Raw genomic sequence first — 20,422 nt, 5'->3', positions numbered from 1 at the left:
ATTATAACAAACTGTCTCTCAGACCACAGTGCAATCAAACTAGAACTCAGGACTAAGAAACTCAATCAAAACCACTCAACTACATGGAAACTGAACAACCTGCTCCTGAATGACTACTGGGTACATAACGAAATGAAGGCAGAAATAAAGATGTTCTTTGAAACCAATGAGAACAAAGATACAACATACCAGAATCTCTGGGACACATTTAAAGCAGTGTGTAGAGGGAAATTTATAGCACTAAATGCCCACAAGAGAAAGCAGGAAAGATCTAAAATTCACACTCTAACATCGCAACTAAAAGAACTAGAGAAGCAAGAGCAAACACATTCGAAAGCTAGCAGAAGGCAAGAAATAACTAAGATCAGAGCAGAACTGAAGGAGATAGAGACACAAAAAACCCTCCAAAAAATCAATGAATCCAGGAGTTTGTTTTTTGAAAAGATCAACAAAATTGACAGACCACTAGCAAGACTAATAAAGAAGAAAAGAGAGAAGAATCAAATCGACGCAATTAAAAATGATAAAGGGGATATTACCACTGACCCCACAGAAATACAAACTACCATCAGAGAATACTATAAACACCTCTACGCAAATAAACTGGAAAATCTAGAAGAAATGGATAATTTCCTGGACACTTACACACTCCCAAGACTAAACCAGGAAGATGCTGAATCCCTGAATAGACCAATAGCAGGCTCTGAAATCGAGGCAATAATTAATAGCCTACCGACCAAAAAAAGTCCAGGAACAGATGGATTCACAGCTGAATTCTACCAGAGGTACAAGGAGGAGTGGGTACCATTCCTTCTGAAACTATTCCAATCAATAGAAAAAGAGGGAATCCTCCCTAACTCATTTTATGAGGCCAACATCATCCTGACACCAAAGCCTGGCAGAGACACAACAAAAAAAGAGAATTTTAGACCAATATCCCTGATGAACATTGATGCAAAAATCCTCAATAAAATACTGGCAAACCGGATTCAGCAACACATCAAAAAGCTTATCCACCATGATCAAGTGGGCTTCATCCCTGGGATGCAAGGTTGGTTCAACATTCGCAAATCAATAAACATAATCCAGCATATAAACAGAACCAAAGACAAGAACCACATGATTATCTCAATAGATACAGAAAAGGCTTTTGACAAAATTCAACAGCCCTTCATGCTAAAAACGCTCAATAAATTCGGTATTGATGGAACGTACCTCAAAATAATAAGAGCTATTTATGACAAACCCACAGCCAATATCATACTGAATGGGCAAAAACTGGAAAAATTCCCTTTGAAAACTGGCACAAGACAGGGATGCCCTCTCTCACCACTCCTATTCAACATAGTGTTGGAAGTTCTGGCTAGGGCAATTAGGCAAGAGAAAGAAATCAAGAGTATTCAGTTAGGAAAAGAAGAAATCAAATTGTCCCTCTTTGCAGATGACATGATTGTATATTTAGAAAACCCCATTGTCTCAGCCCAAAATCTCCTTAACCTGATAAGCAACTTCAGCAAAGTCTCAGGATACAAAATTAATGTGCAAAAATCATAAGCATTCTTATACACCAGTAACAGACAAACAGAGAGCCAAATCAGGAATGAACTTCCATTCACAATTGCTTCAAAGAGAATAAAATACCTAGGAATCCAACTTACAAGGGATGTAAAGGACCTCTTCAAGGAAAACTACAAACCACTGCTCAGTGAAATAAAAGAGGACACAAACAAATGGAAGAACATACCATGCTCATGGATAGGAAGAATTAATATCGTGAAAATGGCCATACTGCCCAAGGTAATTTATAGATTCAATGCCATCCCCATCAAGCTACCAATGAGTTTCTTCACAGAATTGGAAAAAACTGCTTCAAAGTTCATATGGAACCAAAAAAGAGCCCGCATCTCCAAGACAATCCTAAGTCAAAAGAACAAAGCTGGAGGCATCACGCTACCTGACTTCAAACTATACTACAAGGCTACAGTAACCAAAACAGCATGGTACTGGTACCAAAACAGAGATATAGACCAATGGAACAGAACAGAGTCCTCAGAAATAATACCACACATCTACAGCCATCTGATCTTTGACAAACCTGAGAGAAACAAGAAATGGGGAAAGGATTCCCTATTTAATAAATGGTGCTGGGAAAATTGGCTAGCCATAAGTAGAAAGCTGAAACTGGATCCTTTCCTTACTCCTTATAGGAAAATTAATTCAAGATGGATTAGAGACTTAAATGTTAGACCTAATACCATAAAAATCCTAGAGGAAAACCTAGGTAGTACCATTCAGGACATAGGCATGGGCAAAGACTTCATGTCTAAAACACCAAAAGCAACGGCAGCAAAAGCCAAAATTGACAAATGGGATCTCATTAAACTAACGAGCTTCTGCACAGCAAAAGAAACTACCATCAGAGTGAACAGGCAACCTACAGAATGGGAGAAAATTTTTGCAATCTACTCATCTGACAAAGGGCTAATATCCAGAACCTACAAAGAACCCAAACAAATTTACAAGAAAAAAACAAACAACCCCATCAAAAAGTGGGCAAAGGATATGAACAGACATTTCTCAAAAGAAGACATTCATACAGCCAACAGACACATGAAAAAATGCTCATCATCACTGGCCATCAGAGAAATGCAAATCAAAACCACAATGAGATACCATATCACACCAGTTAGAATGGCGATCATTCAAAAGTCAGGAAACAACTGGTGCTGGAGAGGATGTGGAGAAATAGGAACACTTTTACACTGTTGGTGGGATTGTAAACTAGTTCAACCATTATGGAAAACAGTATGGCGATTCCTCAAGGATCTAGAACTAGATGTACCATATGACCCAGCCATCCCATTACTGGGTATATACCCAAAGGATTATAAATTATGCTGCTATAAAGACACATGCACACGTATGTTTATTGCGGCACTATTCACAATAGCAAAGACTTGGAATCAACCCAAATGTCCATCAGTGACAGATTGGATTAAGAAAATGTGGCACATATACACCATGGAATACTATGCAGCCATCAAAAAGGATGAGTTTGTGTCCTTTGTAGGGACATGGATGCAGCTGGAAACCATCATTCTTAGCAAACTATCACAAGAACAGAAAACCAAACACCGCATGTTCTCACTCATAGGTGGGAACTGAACAATGAGATCACTTGGACTCGGGAAGGGGAACATCACACACCGGGGCCTATCATGGGGAGGGGGAAGGGGGGAGGGATTGCATTGGGATTTATACCTGATGTAAATGACGAGGTGATGGGTGCAGCACACCAACATGGCACAAGTATACATATGTAACAGACCTGCACGTTATGCACATGTACCCTACAACTTAAAGTATAATAATAATAAATAAATTAAAAAAAAAAAGCTGTATGTATTTGTTGCAGCAGTTCCAGAATTATCTGTCGCTGTCCTCCAATACTTTTTTAATGATGTATTTTCTACTGGAATCTTTCAGATGGCAGCAGCTTTGTTACTCTAAATTTTATGCTCTGTGTCTAGTCCTGTATCTTTTGCCAGGTGGCAACTTACCAACTATAGTTCCACTGAGCATTAAAAACTGTTCACATTTCTAGACTATAAGAACAAATTATGAGGTAAGATTTATACAATTTTTGTTGTAAATTGACATCTTGATGATTCTCAAAATAGAGATCAAGTTAAAATCATATTAAATGTCATATGCTTTTTTAGGATAGTGTGATTTTGTTAAGGTTACAAGTTGAATTATAATAATGCTATCTGTCATTAAAATAATAACTATCACAAATATGTTTGTGCAATTTTGGTTGAAGAAGAAAGTTTTTCTATCATGTGGAAAAGAAATGGAATAAGATGTATTGGAAATACAAATTAAAATTAAGATGTTTGCTAGACGATGCAATTACTTTTGTTCTATTTTTGCTAGTATTATTAAAATATTCTTAATAAAAATATATGCACTGTAATAAAACAGTACTATTTAATATGAGCTAGGAAATTGTTAACATTTTAGCAAATATGGGGTCAATTTTATAATAAAAAACAGATAGATAACTGAGGGTGAAAGGTGTTTTATGTGAGAATTTACAAATAGAATGTTCCTGAAATTTGTCAAAGGTGAGTGAATAAATGTGAGAAAAAGAAATATGTATAATATAAAATACTTATTGTTTGGGACACACTGTTTTTGTTTTGACAAAAAGTTTCTTTTAAAAATAATGCAAAGTATTCAGAGCCCATATGGCCAACAATATGCATCCAGGAAGAATATCTCCCACTGAGAGAGAAGAACATCAGGAAGATTGGTACATTCCAAGAAGATCCTTGCAGGAAGACACTGAGAGTAGATGAAGGGAGGATTTAGACACTGGGCTGAAGTGGGAGTAAGCTGATGGCTTACCTGCACGTGGCTACCATGCACAGGGACTTATTCCTAGCCCCCAGTGGCTCCTAGGGTAGGGGTAAGTTCAACAGGCAAGAAGTGGCCTGCTTTCAACACAGACCTCCAAAATCCTAGCTGCAGGGAAGCCCACAATCCATACAGACACTTGGGCTGGCAGGGAGAGCAGCTTGGAGAGTAGCAGGGGCAGGACTCTAACTTGTGAGACACCAGAGGGTTTGGTGTGGGAAAGGCTACAGTGGAGCATGACCTTGAATGCTCATCCTTCAAAGTTTACCACAATCCTCTAGATAGCTTTGTCTTTTGTTGACTGTCAGTCCTGGACAATGCAGGGTGGCCTTGCCCATGAGACAGGACCAGTTCAATCTAAGTGCCTCCCTGCATGCTGGCCACTCCTCAGGCCCCATTCTGGCTGCACTTGCTTGCAGCACAGCCTTGGAAGCACCATCCACACAAGTGAGAAAGAACCAGTGCAAGAACTCTGGCAACTTGAAAAGTCATAGTGTCTTCTTACCTCCAAATGATCACATTAGTTTCCCAGCAATGATCCTTAACCAGGATGAAATGGCTGAAATGATAGGTGTAGAATTCAGAATCTAAATAAGAACAAAGATAATTGAGATTCAGGAGAAAGTTGAAAACCAATCCAAGGAATCTAAGGAATCTAGTAAAATGATACAGGAGCTGAAAGATGAAATAACCATTTTAAGAAAGAACCAAAATGATCTGATAGAGCTGAAAAGCTCACTACAAGAATTTCAGAATACGGTGAGTATTAACAGCAGAATAGAGTAAGCTGAGGAAAGAATCTCAGAACCTGAAGACCAGTTCTTTAAATAAACTCAGACAAATACAGAGAAAATGTAATAAGCAAAAATAAATAAAATTTTTGAGAAATACAGGATTACATAAAGAGATCGTATCTATCACTCACTGGTGTCCTTGAAAAAGAGAGAAAGCAAGCAACTTGGAAAACATATTTGAGGATGCTGTCCATGAAAATTTCTCCAACCTCACTAGAGAGGTCAACATTTAAATTCAGGAAATGCAGAGAACCCCTGAGAACCCATAGCATGACCATTCCCAAGAAACATAGTCATCAGATTCTTCAAGGTCAATTTAAAGTCAGCTAGAGAGAAGGGGCAGGCCACCTACAAAGGAAAAACCAGATCTTTCAGTTGGAAACTCTATAAGCCAGAAGAAGCTTGTAGCCTGTACTAAGTATTCTTAAAGAAAAGACTTTTCAACCAAGAATTTCATATCCAGCTAAACTAAGTTTCATAAGTGAAGGAGAAATAAGATCCTTTTCAGACAAGTAAATGTTAAGAGAATTTATTATCACCAAACGTGCTTTATAAGAGGTACTTAAGGAGTGCTAACTATGGAAACAAAAGAGTTATTGGCCACCACAAAAACACATTTAATTGCATAAACCAGTGACAGTATAAAACAACTATATAATCAAGCTAACAACGTAAGGATAGGATCAAATCTGCACATATCAGTGTTAATGTTGAATGTAAATGGGCTATATGCCCCAATTAAAAGGCGCAGAGAGGCAAACTGGATAAAGAAGCAAGACCAAACTGTACACTGTCTTCAAGAGACCCATCTCATATGCAATGGCACCTATAGGTGCAAAGTAAAAGGATGGAGAAAAATCTACTAAGCAAATGAAAAACAAAAAAGCAAGGGTTACTATTCCAATTCCAGAAAAAATGGATTGAAAACCAACAACGATTTTTTTAAATATAAAATAGGGCATTATATGATGGTAAAGGAATCAGTTCAACAAGATGACTTAACTATTCTAACCACATATGCACCCAACACAGGAGCACCCAGATTCACAAAACAAGCTCTTAGAGACCTATGAAGAGACTTAGATAACCACACAATAATAGTGGAAGGTCTCTTCCTTACACCATAAATAAAAATAAACACAAAATGGATTAAAGACTTAAAGGTAAGATCTAAAACTATAAAAACCACGGAAGATAATCTAGGAAATAGAATTCTGGTCATTGGACCTGGCAAAGATTTCAAGATAAAAATGCCGAAAGCAATTGCAACAGAAAGAACTATGGACAAAGAGGATCTAATTCAAATAAAGAGCTTCTGCACAGCAAAAGGAACTGTCAATAAACAGCAATAAACAGACAACCTACTGTATGGGAGAAAATTTCAAAATTATGCATCTAAGAAAGGTCTAATAGCTAGAATCTGTAAGAAACTTAAACAAATATGCAAGCGAAAGTCAAACAACCTCATTAAAAAGTGGGCAAAGGCCATGAACAGACACTTTTCAAAGGAGGACATACACCCAGCCAACTTGTATAGAAAAAAAAAATGCTCAACATCACTAGTAATTAGAGAAATGCACATCAAAACTGTAATGAGATACCATCTCACACCAGTCAGAATGACTATCACTAAAAAGTCAAAAAATAACAGATGCTGGTGAGACTGTCGAGAAAAGGAAACATTTACAGCTGGTGGAAATGTTCATCCATGTGGAAAGCAGTAAGGCAATTTCTCAAATAAGTTAAAACAGAATTACTATGTGATCCAGCCCTCCCAGTTTTGGGTATATACCCAAAGGAATATAAATAATTTTACCCTAAAGACACATGGAAGCATATGTTCATCACAGCACTATCTACAAAAGCAAATACATGGAATCAACCTAAATATCCATCAACAGTAGACTGGGTTAAAAAAAAGTGGTATATATACACTACAGAATACTATGCAGCCATAAAAAAGAATGAGATCATGTCCTTTGCAGCAACATGGGTAGAGCTGGAGCCCATTATTCTAAGCAAACTCACATGGGAACAGAGAACCAAATACTACATGTTCTCACTTATAAGTGGGAGGTAAAATTTGTGTACATATGAACACCAAGAAGGGAACAACAAACTGGCGCCTACTTGAGGGTTAGGATCAAAAACAAATCGGGTACTATGCTTATTACCTGCATGAGAAAATAATCTATACACCAAACCCTATGGCATGCAAGTTACCTATAGAACAGATGTGCACAGGTACCCCTGAGCCTAAAATAATAGCTAAATAAATAAATAAAAATTTAAAAATAATAAAATGTGAAGCAAAGCACAAGAATGATGGAACAAATTTAGATAATGGTCCTCCTGGCCCCTGGGGGGAAGCAATCAGTGAAGGTGCCCAGGGTGTTCACTCTAGTTTTTGATCTTAACCTTTGTTTTGTATATGTTTGCCTATTATGGATTTACTGTACCTTTCTAAATGTTTGAAACCTAACGTATTTGACATGCAGAAATCTCTAATCTCTAACGGGCTTTAAATATATATATATGTGTGTTCCATATACACCATGGAATACTGTGCAGCTATAACAAAAAAGGAATAAGATCATGTCCTTTGTAGCAACATGGGTGGAACTGGAGGCCTTTATCCTAAGTGAACTGAGACAGGAACAGAAAATGAAACACTGCATGTTCTCACAAGTGGGAGCTAAACATTGAGTACACGTGGACATGAAGAAGAGAACAATAGATACTGGGGCTTATTGAGTGTGGAGGGTGGGAGGAGGGTAAGGATCAAAAAACTACCTATTAGGTGCTATGCTTATTACCTAAGTGATGAAATAATTTGACATCAAGCCCCGTGACATGAAATTTACCTGTAAATCAAACCTGCCCATATGCCCCTGAATCTAAAATAAAACTAAAACAAAATAAAACGAAGTGTCTTGCAAATTATTTATAAAATAAATCAATATAACAAATAAAAAGAAGCCAAATTATATAGAGCAACCAACAGTAGTGAATATCAGTTTTGTGGCCAGCTACCTGGAACCTAGAATTGCTAGAAGTTAGACAGGAGGTTGAAGGAATGAATAACCAGAGCAGGAAGAACACCAATAAACATTCATATCTAGACTTTAGGTTCCCCTGCTATTCTAAGAACATTTTGCCTATAAGCAGATACTGAGCTGATTCAGGCAATAGCCCTAGAAATAAGGCATTACTTTTAAATTTTCCAGTTAATCAACCTACCAGTCTGTCATTCTGTATCAGAACAAATAAATACCAAGACCTGTGTGTGTCATGGATCTGCCACTTACCTCTAACCTAAACTCTTTAACTTCCAAATTACTCATCTACAAAATGGAAGTCCTGATAATAGGTTAACTACTTGAAGTTTTATGAAAATTAAATGACATGATATCTGCAAAGACTTTATTTAGCTTTTTATTTAACATTTAAAAAGCACTTAATAAATATGAGCTAATACTTGCGGTCTATTATATGCTGAGCCACGACCCAGGTTCTTAGTGCTATGAGCAAGGGGAGGGCGGTAAATGCAAAATGAATGTATTAATTTATGAATCAATTAACTTTACTTTTTGACCAACTTCCTACTCTATTCTGGCCTGAGTATACAAGGCTAGTAAGAATGAAACATTACTCCAGCCCCTCAATATCTTAATGAAGGTAGGTTTCCACTTTTATTCATTCCCCTTTGACCTACATCTTTCTGTAATCATAACAATTAAGACTTTTAAAATAGCCAGCTTCTCTGCTGCTAATATCTAATACCAAGTTATTAATTGTCTTGGTGTCTTTGCCACCAGGAACAGGAGCTTAATATTAGACTTTATTAGAATCAACTCCTCTAAGCTCTAAGATATTTATAACCATGCGCTGTGGAATCAATTATTCAGCCTCCAAAGAACTGCGCTTGATATCATTGACCTGATACTTTATGGTTAGCAAGGTTTGAGATAAGGGATTTTCCTGTCTCCAAACTGAGACCTTTTTTCTCAAGTAGATAGCTTCAAAGACTGCCCCTTTTCAAGGAGCATCTTGGTTTAGATGTTAATATAGTTATGCCTTATTTACTTTCTCTGAGTGTCATAATCATTGGCACCCTCTAACTTTAATTGCTTCAGATTCTTGCTGGTAAGTATATACCATAATTACAAAACAAAACTTGAGTTCAAAATACGCCTTCCTTAAGTATGGTTACGAAATTTCTCTCCTAAGAACTTTAAACAGGAACACCTCAAATCACAAATAAATTGTACTCCTTGCATTATAGAAACATCAGTTGTATAATTCCAGGTGTTTATGGATTTTTTTTTTCCTTGTTGAGGATATCAGAATGAAGTTGCTGGCCCAGAGTCACAAGAAATAATGCCCACTTCTTGAAGATTTTCCACAGAACCTGAAAATAACTATGAAGCCAGGCTCAAACTCACCCAATGTATCATTCTACAAATGTACTCAATTCATGGTCCTTACTCACAAAATCCTAGGCTAATTTTGTGTTTCTTGTAGTGTCTTTCTGTGCTTAGCTTTTTTAGCCCCTACATTTAGTTAAAAACTCATCGTGCTTCTAGAACAGTCATGTTACTGATTCCAACTGGGAAAGACAAACTTGGTCCTGCGTAATATCTACCTGAGAATAATGTAAAATCCTACTTGTTTCTGAAATCCTAAAACTGTTGGTCAATGGTGGCATATTGGGTGAGTTAATTTGCAGTGGCTTGTTAACTATAATAGAAATAGTGCCAATGATGCTCCCAAAAGATAAGGGACAGGCAAGCGTTTAGAGGATGCAGAGTGTACAAAGGAGGAAAAATGTTCTCATTTAATTAAATAAGAAATTTTAGCTGTAATTTGTATTTTTAATAAAAATATAATTATTATGTGAGAAAAAGGTGGTTTGGGGAAGTAAACAAGAGCATGCCAAGATGATGAGGATCCAAATTAAATATTAAGTGTGATGATTTGAGTCTCCCCCTTCCCCCCTTCCCCCTTCCCCCCTTCCCCCTTCCCCCCTTCCCCCTTCCCCCCTTCCCCCCTTCCTTCCTTCCTTCCTTCCTTCCTTCCTTCCTTCCTTCCTTCCTTCCTTCCTTCCTTCCTTCCTTCCTTCCTTCCTCTCTCCCTCCCTCCCTCCCTTGTTCTGGAGACGTGTGACATTTCAAATGCTATATAGAAAGATGGGAGAAAATAAAATCTTAAAAAATTTTCTGCCAGGTGTGGTGGCTCATGCCTGAAATCCCAGCACTTTGGGAGGCCAAGGCATTCAGACCACCTGAGGTCAGGAGTTCCAGTACAGCCTGGCCTACATGGTGAAACCCCGTCTCTGCTAAAAATACAAAAAAAATTAGCCAGGTGTGGTGGCACGTGCCTGTAGTCAGCTACTCAGGAGGCTGAGGCACAAGAATATCACTTGAAACTGGAAGGCAGAGGTTGCAGTGAGTCAAGATCACGCCACTACACTTTAGCCTGGGTGACAGAGTGAGACTCTGTCAAAAAAAAAAAAAAAAATTCCCCTTGGGGTAAAAATAACCCCGAGGATCTTAAAAATTTATTTACAGTAAAATTATTATGTGCAATTACTTATTGTTGCCAACTTACCTTATGGTTATGTTTCTTTAGAAACACTAGCTACCTTTGGTGCAGGGCAGGCAACCCCAAAATGGCGCTTAGCCTGCGAGAGTTGTTGGCTTCGCCCAGGAATTTCAAATTCAAGGGTGAGCTGTGACAGGGCAGAGGAAAACGACTTTGTGGAAGCAGCAGTGTTACAGTACCTGTAGTTTTACGTGTTCGTGACTGCTTCTGCAGAGCAGGGCTACTGCACCGACAGTGCACTGAGAGTAGCAGCTCAGGGCAGTTTTAGCCATATTTCTACCTACTTTTAATTACATGTAGATTAAAGGGCAGTTTATGCGGAAATTTTTAGGAGAAGGTGTTATACCCAGACCGTTTGTTCCCCAAAGAAGACCACCAGAGTCCAGAGTCAAAGCCAAGCGGCAAGGATCGTTTACTACAAGTTCGAACTTGGTCCTCCATTCCACAGCATACAAGAGGGCCCCGAACAATGTGAGTGCTTGCTTTTTATAGCCCGATGTAAGTAGGATACGTAAAGTTACAGAGGAACAAGGGAATTCTTTTGGTTACAGCATTACAATTGGTTTACATTTTAAGTTATACATATAGCAGTTTTTCTATTGGTTCCCGCGCTTTCAGTAAAACCACAAACGGCTGTGTCCTTATCGGGGACTTTCCAGGTGGTGTTTTTCTAAAGTTGAGATATATGGTAGTCTCTGTGTTGAGAGGTGTGTTTGTACTGGCCTCAGGAAGTTAAGAGATATATGGTGGGATGTGTTTGTACTGGGCTCAGGAAGTTAAGAGATATATGGTGGGATGTGTTTGTATTGGGCCTGTTTGTTTTGAGCCCGGGGCTGAGGAATGTGCCTGATTTCTTTCAAAGGGTAGTAACATGTGGATCCTAGGGTCATTGCCATGGGAAGGGGTGGTAACGCCTAGGTGTTGCCATGGTAATGGTAAACTGACAGGGCACACTGGTGGGTGGGTTTTTTGGGAAGTAACTTCAGCTCCATGCTCCATCCTTATTTTAGCTAGTCCTCAATTCGGTCCTATCCTAGCCCTGAGTCTGCAGTGGAGTCCCACCTCCTACCTCACGTTTATCATTTTATGAACTAAACTTTTCCCTCTTTCAACTCGTACATTGTAAGCAATTTAATTTGTTTTCCTTGATAAATATGCCTGAGCTTCTAACTTGCATTTTTAGTATCTGGAGGCAAATCTACAAATATCTGAGATATATAAGGTTTGCTGAAAATAATTATTAGTTTACTTTTTATTAGTAGGGAATGGATAAGAAATCAACAAGTGTAGGAAAATTATCCAAAATTGAAAATAAATAAAATGTTGATTTTTGTGACTTCAGTATTATGGTAGATTGTATTCTAATAAGCACATCTGAGAGATATTTGACGGTCTCGGAAAATGTAACTTTGTTCCCACTACATTTCTAAAATCTTTTCCAAAACATCACTTGCGTGTTGCTTATTCTGTCATTAATGACTCAAATAAAACTTTGGCACGTATTTATTTTCTACTTGCGTAACACTTGTGTGTTTAACAATTTGAAAATTGTCCTTTCCTGTCTTAAATCTTTAAATGTTCTGGGTGAGTACACAAAGGTTTTCAAAGAAAATAGCCGGTTCACATAAACAACAAGATCTGCATTTTCATAATTTCACATTCATTTGGAGAAACAGAGGAGTTAAGCTATGATTTTTAAAAAGTGTTTTTGAATATTAATTTAGTATGTTGGGGCCTATTTTTTCAAATCTTTGGTCTTACTTAGGCAATAGAGATTAAAATTCTCTTACTTCTAGATCACTTTAGATCACACAGCAGCATATATTGACACACACACATCTACTACCCTGGCATCTGGTACATAGCAGATATTTTGCAAATACTAGGTTTAAAATTATTAGAGGTAAAAATAATTACAGATTAAAACATTATTAGTGATAAAAATAATTAGTGAATTTTTATTCCACCACCTTTTATAAGGAACTTGGTTGAGGAATGTTGGTTAAGAGAAGCAGTTTCCTCCCATGTTAAAATCTGCCATGTATTGTTAATTACTCAATGCCTCCCTAATTTGAAGGGCTTGTAAGTCTCAGTCCTGACGGACTGGCTGAGTCAAAGGTGTTGGGCGAACACAAATCACCACAGTGTTAGACTCCATACAACCACAGGCGCCACCCTAAGTCACTTTTGAATTATAAGAAAAATGAACTCATTAATCATCATAACACTTTCTGTGGAGTGAATCTGTTGATAAGGCACATTCCTGCCTGAGCTAACTCAATCGTCATTATAAATATAGGGTCCCTGACAGCAGCAACTATATCTTGGGACAGGGGAATCAACTAAAGAAACACAAAGGACCAAGCCATAATTGCATAGCCAGGAAGATGAAAATTATGAAATCAAGTGGCCAGTTAAGAGAGGAATATTGTCACTTACCTCCAGTCAATTTCACAGTTATTCAGAAATTGAGCGCTTTAACCCCTATCCCTTTGCTTACATGCATTTTAATGTTTTCTTTACTGCATGTAATTAGCAGTATTTCAATGTCAATTACAGTAATCACTTCAAAACACTTTAAAACAAAAAGGAAGTTTGTGTGCCCATTTCACAGACTATCAAAGGAAAGCTCATCAAACACACTTGAATTCATGAGTTTAAACAGTGTTAACTTGCCTTTCTTTCCATAGACAAGAAACTCTGTTTTCACAGACATAAGAGACTCAGTCTCTCGTGACTGAGAGACAGGGGGGCAGGAGAAGCTCAGACAGAAACATTTGCTTCTAAGGCTGCTTCAATTTAGGGTATGTTTTGCTGACCCCCAACACTGTCATACATCGATACTAGAAAAGTAGTACTGTCCATGGCTCGCTGAGGAGAGAACAACTGGAAGATCTCTCTGCATTTGGGACTTTCTTGGATTCTGCCCTATGGTACTTTTCTCTTAACTGATTTTAATCGGTACCCTTTAGCTGTGATAACCCTTTACTGTGAATGAATAGTTTTCAGTGGGTTCAGTGAGGCTTTCTTGCTAATTATTGATCTTATAAGTGGCTTGGGGGAACCCAAATTTGCAAATAATGTCAGAAATGACAACGGTCTTGTAAACTGTGCCCCCTCTAACGTCTCAGGTTTTTACTTAGAAAATGGCACCACAGTGAATTGCATTTTGTTTGCGCCAACGCTTCTCCTTCTCATCTCCTATCATTCCCCTTGCTCTAAACTTTACACATATACAAACTTATATATGTTTCTTATGAGTTAGCTGAATGCTAGTTTTTGTCATAAATAAATCCCAAAACTGAATAATGTTTCAAACACGGTAGGAGTTTGCTTCTTGTTTTTACAAATTTTCTAGATGAGATAACTGACATGAGTTGTTTACATCTTCAACTTGTGGTTTTCAAAAGCCACGTACTCATTGATCCAGTCAGGAGAAAGCACGAAGGACAGTATATGGGAAATGTTTAGTGGTCTGGGCCTGAAAGGGGCACTCATCTATTCGGATTGCAGTGCATTGAGTAGAGCTTAGGCCTGTCCCTACACACCTAACAGGAAGTGAATCTGGGGCATGTGTGCTCAGGAAGAAAAGGAAGTGGATATGGGAAACAGCTAGCCACTGTCTGCCAATACACATTCATAGTTTGTATTTTCTAATTCCCTCAGGTCCCTTAAGCTATCAGTAGCTAATATGATAAATGGATTAATGATTGTGGGTTAATAGGTGATTATGTCTTAATCCTATATTATACATTTGTAATTTCATAATGTCTCAACCATTTAAGTGAATAGTTTTAGAAAAGCAGTTACTATCAGGGAGAACTCTGGAGGCTTCAGCATCCAATTCTCCGACTCTATTGACCTATGTCCCCAAGATCACTGTTTGGCCACCCAAATTTTGTAATCACTCTGTCTTCAAGCTGGGAACAACCCCTTCACTCTGCTAATAAGAATAAAGCCTTAAATATAAATAGACTAGTTGTTTATATTTACATATTATTAAACAAACTTATTGTTTGCCTGCTATGGGAAAAGCACTGTTTGAAATGTTTTGCATGTATTATTTTAATTAATTAATATTACAATACTTTTCAATAGGAAGGAATTGCTGGTGCTGGAATACCAGTCTATGTAGTTTGGCTCAAGAACCTAACCACTATGCTGTCCTATTTCTAATTCCGTTAAGCGGCCTATGGGAACTTGGCAACTCTAACTTATACCCAATTACAGAAGTTCTGTATTTTTGCGCAAAAAAAAAAAAAAAAAAAAAAAAAAATGTGTAAGGTATTGTATCCAGCTGCCTCCTTAGCTTCCATTTTTCTGTTGTTGCTTTTCTATCTTACATATCCCACATCCTTTCAATTCCCCTGCCTCAAGTGCCACCTGCTCTCCCGCAAAAGAAATGTTGCATTTACCATTTATATTGCTGTGCTCAGCAGTGTTCTGGAAAATACATAAACATATAAATGACAGCTCCACTCTACACTTTATCTCTGGGTTTCACACATTTGTTTTCCTTTGCAAATATGAGGAAAATTCAGAATTCTAGTGAGAAAAATTATTGATGGAAAATATTGCTTCCATTTTCTGGCCTTTAGAAGAATCCTAAAGTATCTGTTTTTCAAACAGTAATGAGAGAATTCCAAATGCAAAGTAAAGCAACCATGCAGGCCTCTAGAGAGAAGGGGGAATATTATTATGTATAGTCTATCATCATTATCATCGCCAAATAGTCTTTGTTAAAGTCTTCAGGAGCACAGGCAGTGGAGTGGTTAAATTGGCATTTCTTTCTCTTCCCAAGAGCTTGTAGTTTAAATAGAAACAGAGCAGCAAAGACAAACACATACAAGGTCAGGCTGACACCAACACTAAAACATTAACATACTAATTAAAATAGAATACATCTCATTACAATTCAATAAGAATGGAAGGCAGGAAGACATAATATAAAAAAGTGCTAAACTAGGGAGTCAAAAGACTTTGCAGCATGCTGGGTGTACTGCTTTAAGCAGGTCACCCCTAAGGTTAAAACACTTGGTAAGACTTGGAGGAGGTAGTTTGGAATAGTAAACCAAAGAGAGAATCTGGAGTCAGAAAACTACACAATTTCTGTAACCATGGTGAAGAAATATAAGATCTCTGGATCAATTTTTCCTCCTTTGGAAAATAAAAGGCTTGAACATTCCTTCAAGAATTGAAAATCTAGTAATTCTGTAAAATTGTCTTTAAATGTGTGCAGTAAGTAGTTTAAAATGTTTTACATGTACATCTTACCCATTTTAATTTTAATCCTCCTAGATATATCTTCTGTGGTAATAGAGAGTCCCCTCTGTTTCTAAAATAAAGAAACTGAGGTTTAGGAAAGGCAAGTGCTAGCTCATCCATTATTTGATTGGAAGACGGGGAACACCAGACAAAATTAAGAGCAGAGAGAAATATTAAGGAATGGAATTACAAGAAGTTGACCTTAGGGAAATTGGAAGGTAAGCGGACTCCTCTTCTTATGTCTTTGCCTCTCAGGCTATATCATCTTTTGGCTCATGCATTTTTAACAGATTTAACAAATATTTACTGAGAGCCTACTCTATGTTGCTCACGGTTATGTGTCCTGGAGATCCCCTATTGCACATGAGCAATAATGTTTTTCTTTTCATGGAGACGCTATTCTAGGAAACAAGGAGAAACAGTAAAACAAGTGAACAAACAAGAAAATATTCGCTAAAAGAGTAGTCAAGGAGAGAATTACATCAAGATTAGGTTATAATGGGTTAGTAGATAATTCCTTCTATTTGAGAGTCAGGAACCTCCTCTTTCAGAATTTGATATTTAAGGTAAATAGAGGAGAGAGAAACTGAAGATACAGGAGAAATACAAGTGAGTCAGAAATACAATCCCTGAGATGAGGAGATAGAATTCCTCTTAATCTCCTCAATAATCTCCTCAATAATTCCTCAATAATCTCCTGAATAAATAATAATAAATTATTCCTCAATAATCTCCTGAATGTCTCTTAATTTCTATCCCAGTGCAGTAGGGCACCTGATTAGGTCATCTTTAAGGTCACTTAAAAATAAAAAAAGAAGGAAGGAAAGAAAGAAAGAAGGAAGGAAAACAGGAAAGAAAGAAAGAAAGAAAGAAAGAAAGAAAGAAAGAAAGAAAGAAAGAAAGAAAGAAAGAAAGAAAGAAAGAAAGAAAGAAAGAGAAAGAAAGAAAGAAAGAGAGAAAGAAAGAGAGACAGAGAGAAAGAAAGAAAGAAAGAAAGAAAGAAAGAAAGAAAGAAAGAAAGAAAGGAAAGAAAGAAAAAAAGAAGGAAGGGAGAGAGGGGATCTGGTTAGTTCATGTTAGCTCAAGTACACCGGGGTTTTCACATTTCAATGCAAATGTGCAAAGGACAAAGAACATGTGGCTTCTTACTGTCCATCTGTAACTCATTGGTACTGCATGTCAAGCACCCACCTCTTAGTGAGGGGCAGAGAACAAACCAGAAGTCGACAATGTTTGTGTGACGAATATCTTCGGTCTGGTAAACAATATTTTAAAGAAAATAAGGTTCAGTCTTGAAACGAGGCCCAATTCAGGTAAGACACTGGCCACAAAATACATTCATCATTAGTTTGTAAATTTCCCTCTTCCTAACTCCCTGAACAAATAAAATAACTAATAATGTAAATATGAGCAAATAAAATAGATTTTTTGGTGATTGTGTTCAACTCTTAAATATGTGAAATGTTCTCAAGTTATGAATTTTCAGTTATTTCACTTGATCCTCAATCCCATGAGGTCCTACATGTGCTACTCAAAAGCCATCCCTCCATGGCAATCACTACCAATGCTTTTATATTCTCAGCTGACAGTGAAGATCAACATGATCTTTTTAGGATAGCTATGGCCTATAATCAGAAACATTGTCTCTAAGCAACAGTAGACCCACGACTTAATTTGCCTTTTCTTATTCCAAAAATATCTGGCACTCCAGGATGATGTATTGTTAATCATGGCCAGTCCTCTCATAGCAAGATTTTGTGAGAAGACTCAGATTCTCTTCCCTTCCTCCAGTTTTGACACCCAGAGCCTTCATGACACAATCAACTCTTAAAGGCCCAATCTCTTCATGCTGCCACGCTGGGGAGTAAATGTCAACATGAGTTTTGGCAGGGGACAAACAGTCAAACCACAGCATTGAGTAGTTTACAAAAAACAAAAAAATGTATTTCTTATAGTTCTAAGTCTGAGAAGTCCAAGATCAAGGTATTGGCATTTGGTGTCTGGGGAAAACAAGAGGGAACTTGCTAGTTTCCTCCAGCCCTTTTATAAGGTTACTAATCTTATTCTTGACGGCAGAACTCTCGTGGCCTCATCACTTTCTAAAAGTCCCACCTCTAACATTCTTCCATTGGGGATCAAGTTTCAATATGAATTTTGGAGTAGACAAACACATTCAAAGCATAGCAATAAGGAAACCCATGATACCTAAAACCCAGTTTCTCCAGATGAGACCTCTAGGGTTCCTCATTTATGGTAGCCACTATTGGAGTCCTGCCTAACGTCCTAACTCCTCCTGTCTTTTCTCAAAACAACCTTAATATTTTAGAGAGCAGTAAGCACCTGGGGAAGTTGCAAACAAACAAACAAACAAGCCCCTAAATTTTCCAGCTGTCTTGGAGTCTCTCTTGGGTTTAAATCAGCTCTTCTGACCCTGTTCATGCTGCATTTGAAATACTGGTTGCCTGGAACTGTTAAATTCTGCAGTGTGCCATATAGAGTCCCAAATTGGATGAAAGTAAATGCTTCCTAGACTTATGCATTCCTCTGTGCTTATCCAATACATATTCTCTTCACACACTAAAGCCTGCTGCCTAGAGATTAGAACCCATGAGTCTTTTTTCTTTCACTCTTCCCTGGCAATGTTTAATCCTACTGCCCAGAAGGGATGGGCTTCAAGAATTTCTCTCCTTTGTATTCTTCTCCTACCTTTCAAGAGCAAAACACAATCCAGTAACCATAGACAAAAGAGTATCTTCATTCTACTAAGAAATAAACTCTTATTGGATATCTACTCATTCTTTGATATGCTCAAATGAACTAGAAAATTATCTTCTTACTCTAAGTCTTTCACCCAAGCCTTTGGTTTTGCTGCAAAATCATATTTTAGTGTCAGAAGAAAAATATTAACTATTTCTCTTTTTATTATTGTGAATGTTAATATGACAATTTAATTCCCAACCCCCAACTCAGACCTACTCTGGGCTCACCAGGGAGGGTATCATCTCCATGGAAAGAAATGTGAAAGAGAAATTCACAACAATGTATTTTAAAATATCACCCTGGTTATACAGAATATTCTTCCTGCTTCCATCAAGAATGTCCTGAGAGACCAGGTTCAGTGGCTCATGCCTGTAATCTCAACACACTTTGGGAGACCAAGGAGGGTAGATCACTTGAGGTCAGGGGTTTGACACCTGTCTGGCCAACATGGTGAAACCACAAGTAGCCAAGTGAGTAGAGAATTCATAAACCCAGAAGTGTTCACATTGTGTGCAAGATTTTTGTGGTTATGATTTGAATTCTCACCAGAGCATGTCAAACTATGAGAAGCCTGGGATTTTTTTCATATATATACATATATATATACACATCTATTTGAGAGCTGGGAATTAATCGAGGGGTCTCTAGGGCAAGGTCAGTGTAAAGGTAAGAGATTGTATTGGAAGGGGTCAGGATATCCCTGAGGAGGACTGAAGCAGAACAATTGACATTCAGGCAGTTAAAAGACTGCTTACTTCGCAATAGGAAACTGAGCCAACTCTGCACCAAACTCTGGGATTTTGTGCAGTAACCTTCCTGGTGGTGTGAGAATGTTATCAGCATCAAGATTCTTTCCCCAAAGAAATTGGAGCCAAGGGATCATCTGATAAGAAATGGAGAATGCAAGTCCCTTGGGTCAGCAGGAGCAGACAATTATCATCTAATTTTCTACCAGAGCTAATTAAGCCCTCTTACTTGCTGCATTTTTCTTCAGCGCCCTTCTTTCTCAGAACTATAGTGCCTGTTGAGCCTGAAGCTTGAAGGTTATGCTGTAGACGTTGCATCTTCATAGAGGAGTCCCTTTCCCCCTTGAAGTTAATGGAGTAAGTTAGGTTCCACTAGTAGTAGGAATTTGTGTGTGAGAGATTCCTTTTCCAAGGGTGAAGCTTCTCCCCAAGATACAGCTGTTCTAAGGAGTATGTGGCAAGAATACATATTAAAGGCAAATTTTATGTATAACTAAGATTTATTGAATGCTTATTTATTTATTTATTTATTTATTTATTTATTTATTTTGAGACTGAGTCTGGCTCTGTCGCCCAGGCTGGAGTGCAGTGGCCGGATCTCAGCTCACTGCAAGCTCCGCCTCCCGGGTTTATGCCATTCTCCTGCCTCAGCCTCCCGAGTAGCTGGGACTACAGGCGCCCGCCACCTCACCCGGCTAGTTTTTTTCTATTTTTTAGTAGAGACAGGGTTTCACCGAGTTAGCCAGGATGGTCTCGATCTCCTGACCTTGTGATCCGCCCGTCTCAGCCTCCCAAAGTGCTGAGATTACAGGCTTGAGCCACCGCGCCCGGCTT

This window comes from Macaca fascicularis, chromosome 6 (genome assembly GCF_037993035.2).
Source record: "Macaca fascicularis isolate 582-1 chromosome 6, T2T-MFA8v1.1".
NCBI lineage: Eukaryota > Metazoa > Chordata > Mammalia > Primates > Cercopithecidae > Macaca > Macaca fascicularis.
Note: the sequence above shows the minus strand (reverse complement) of the source record.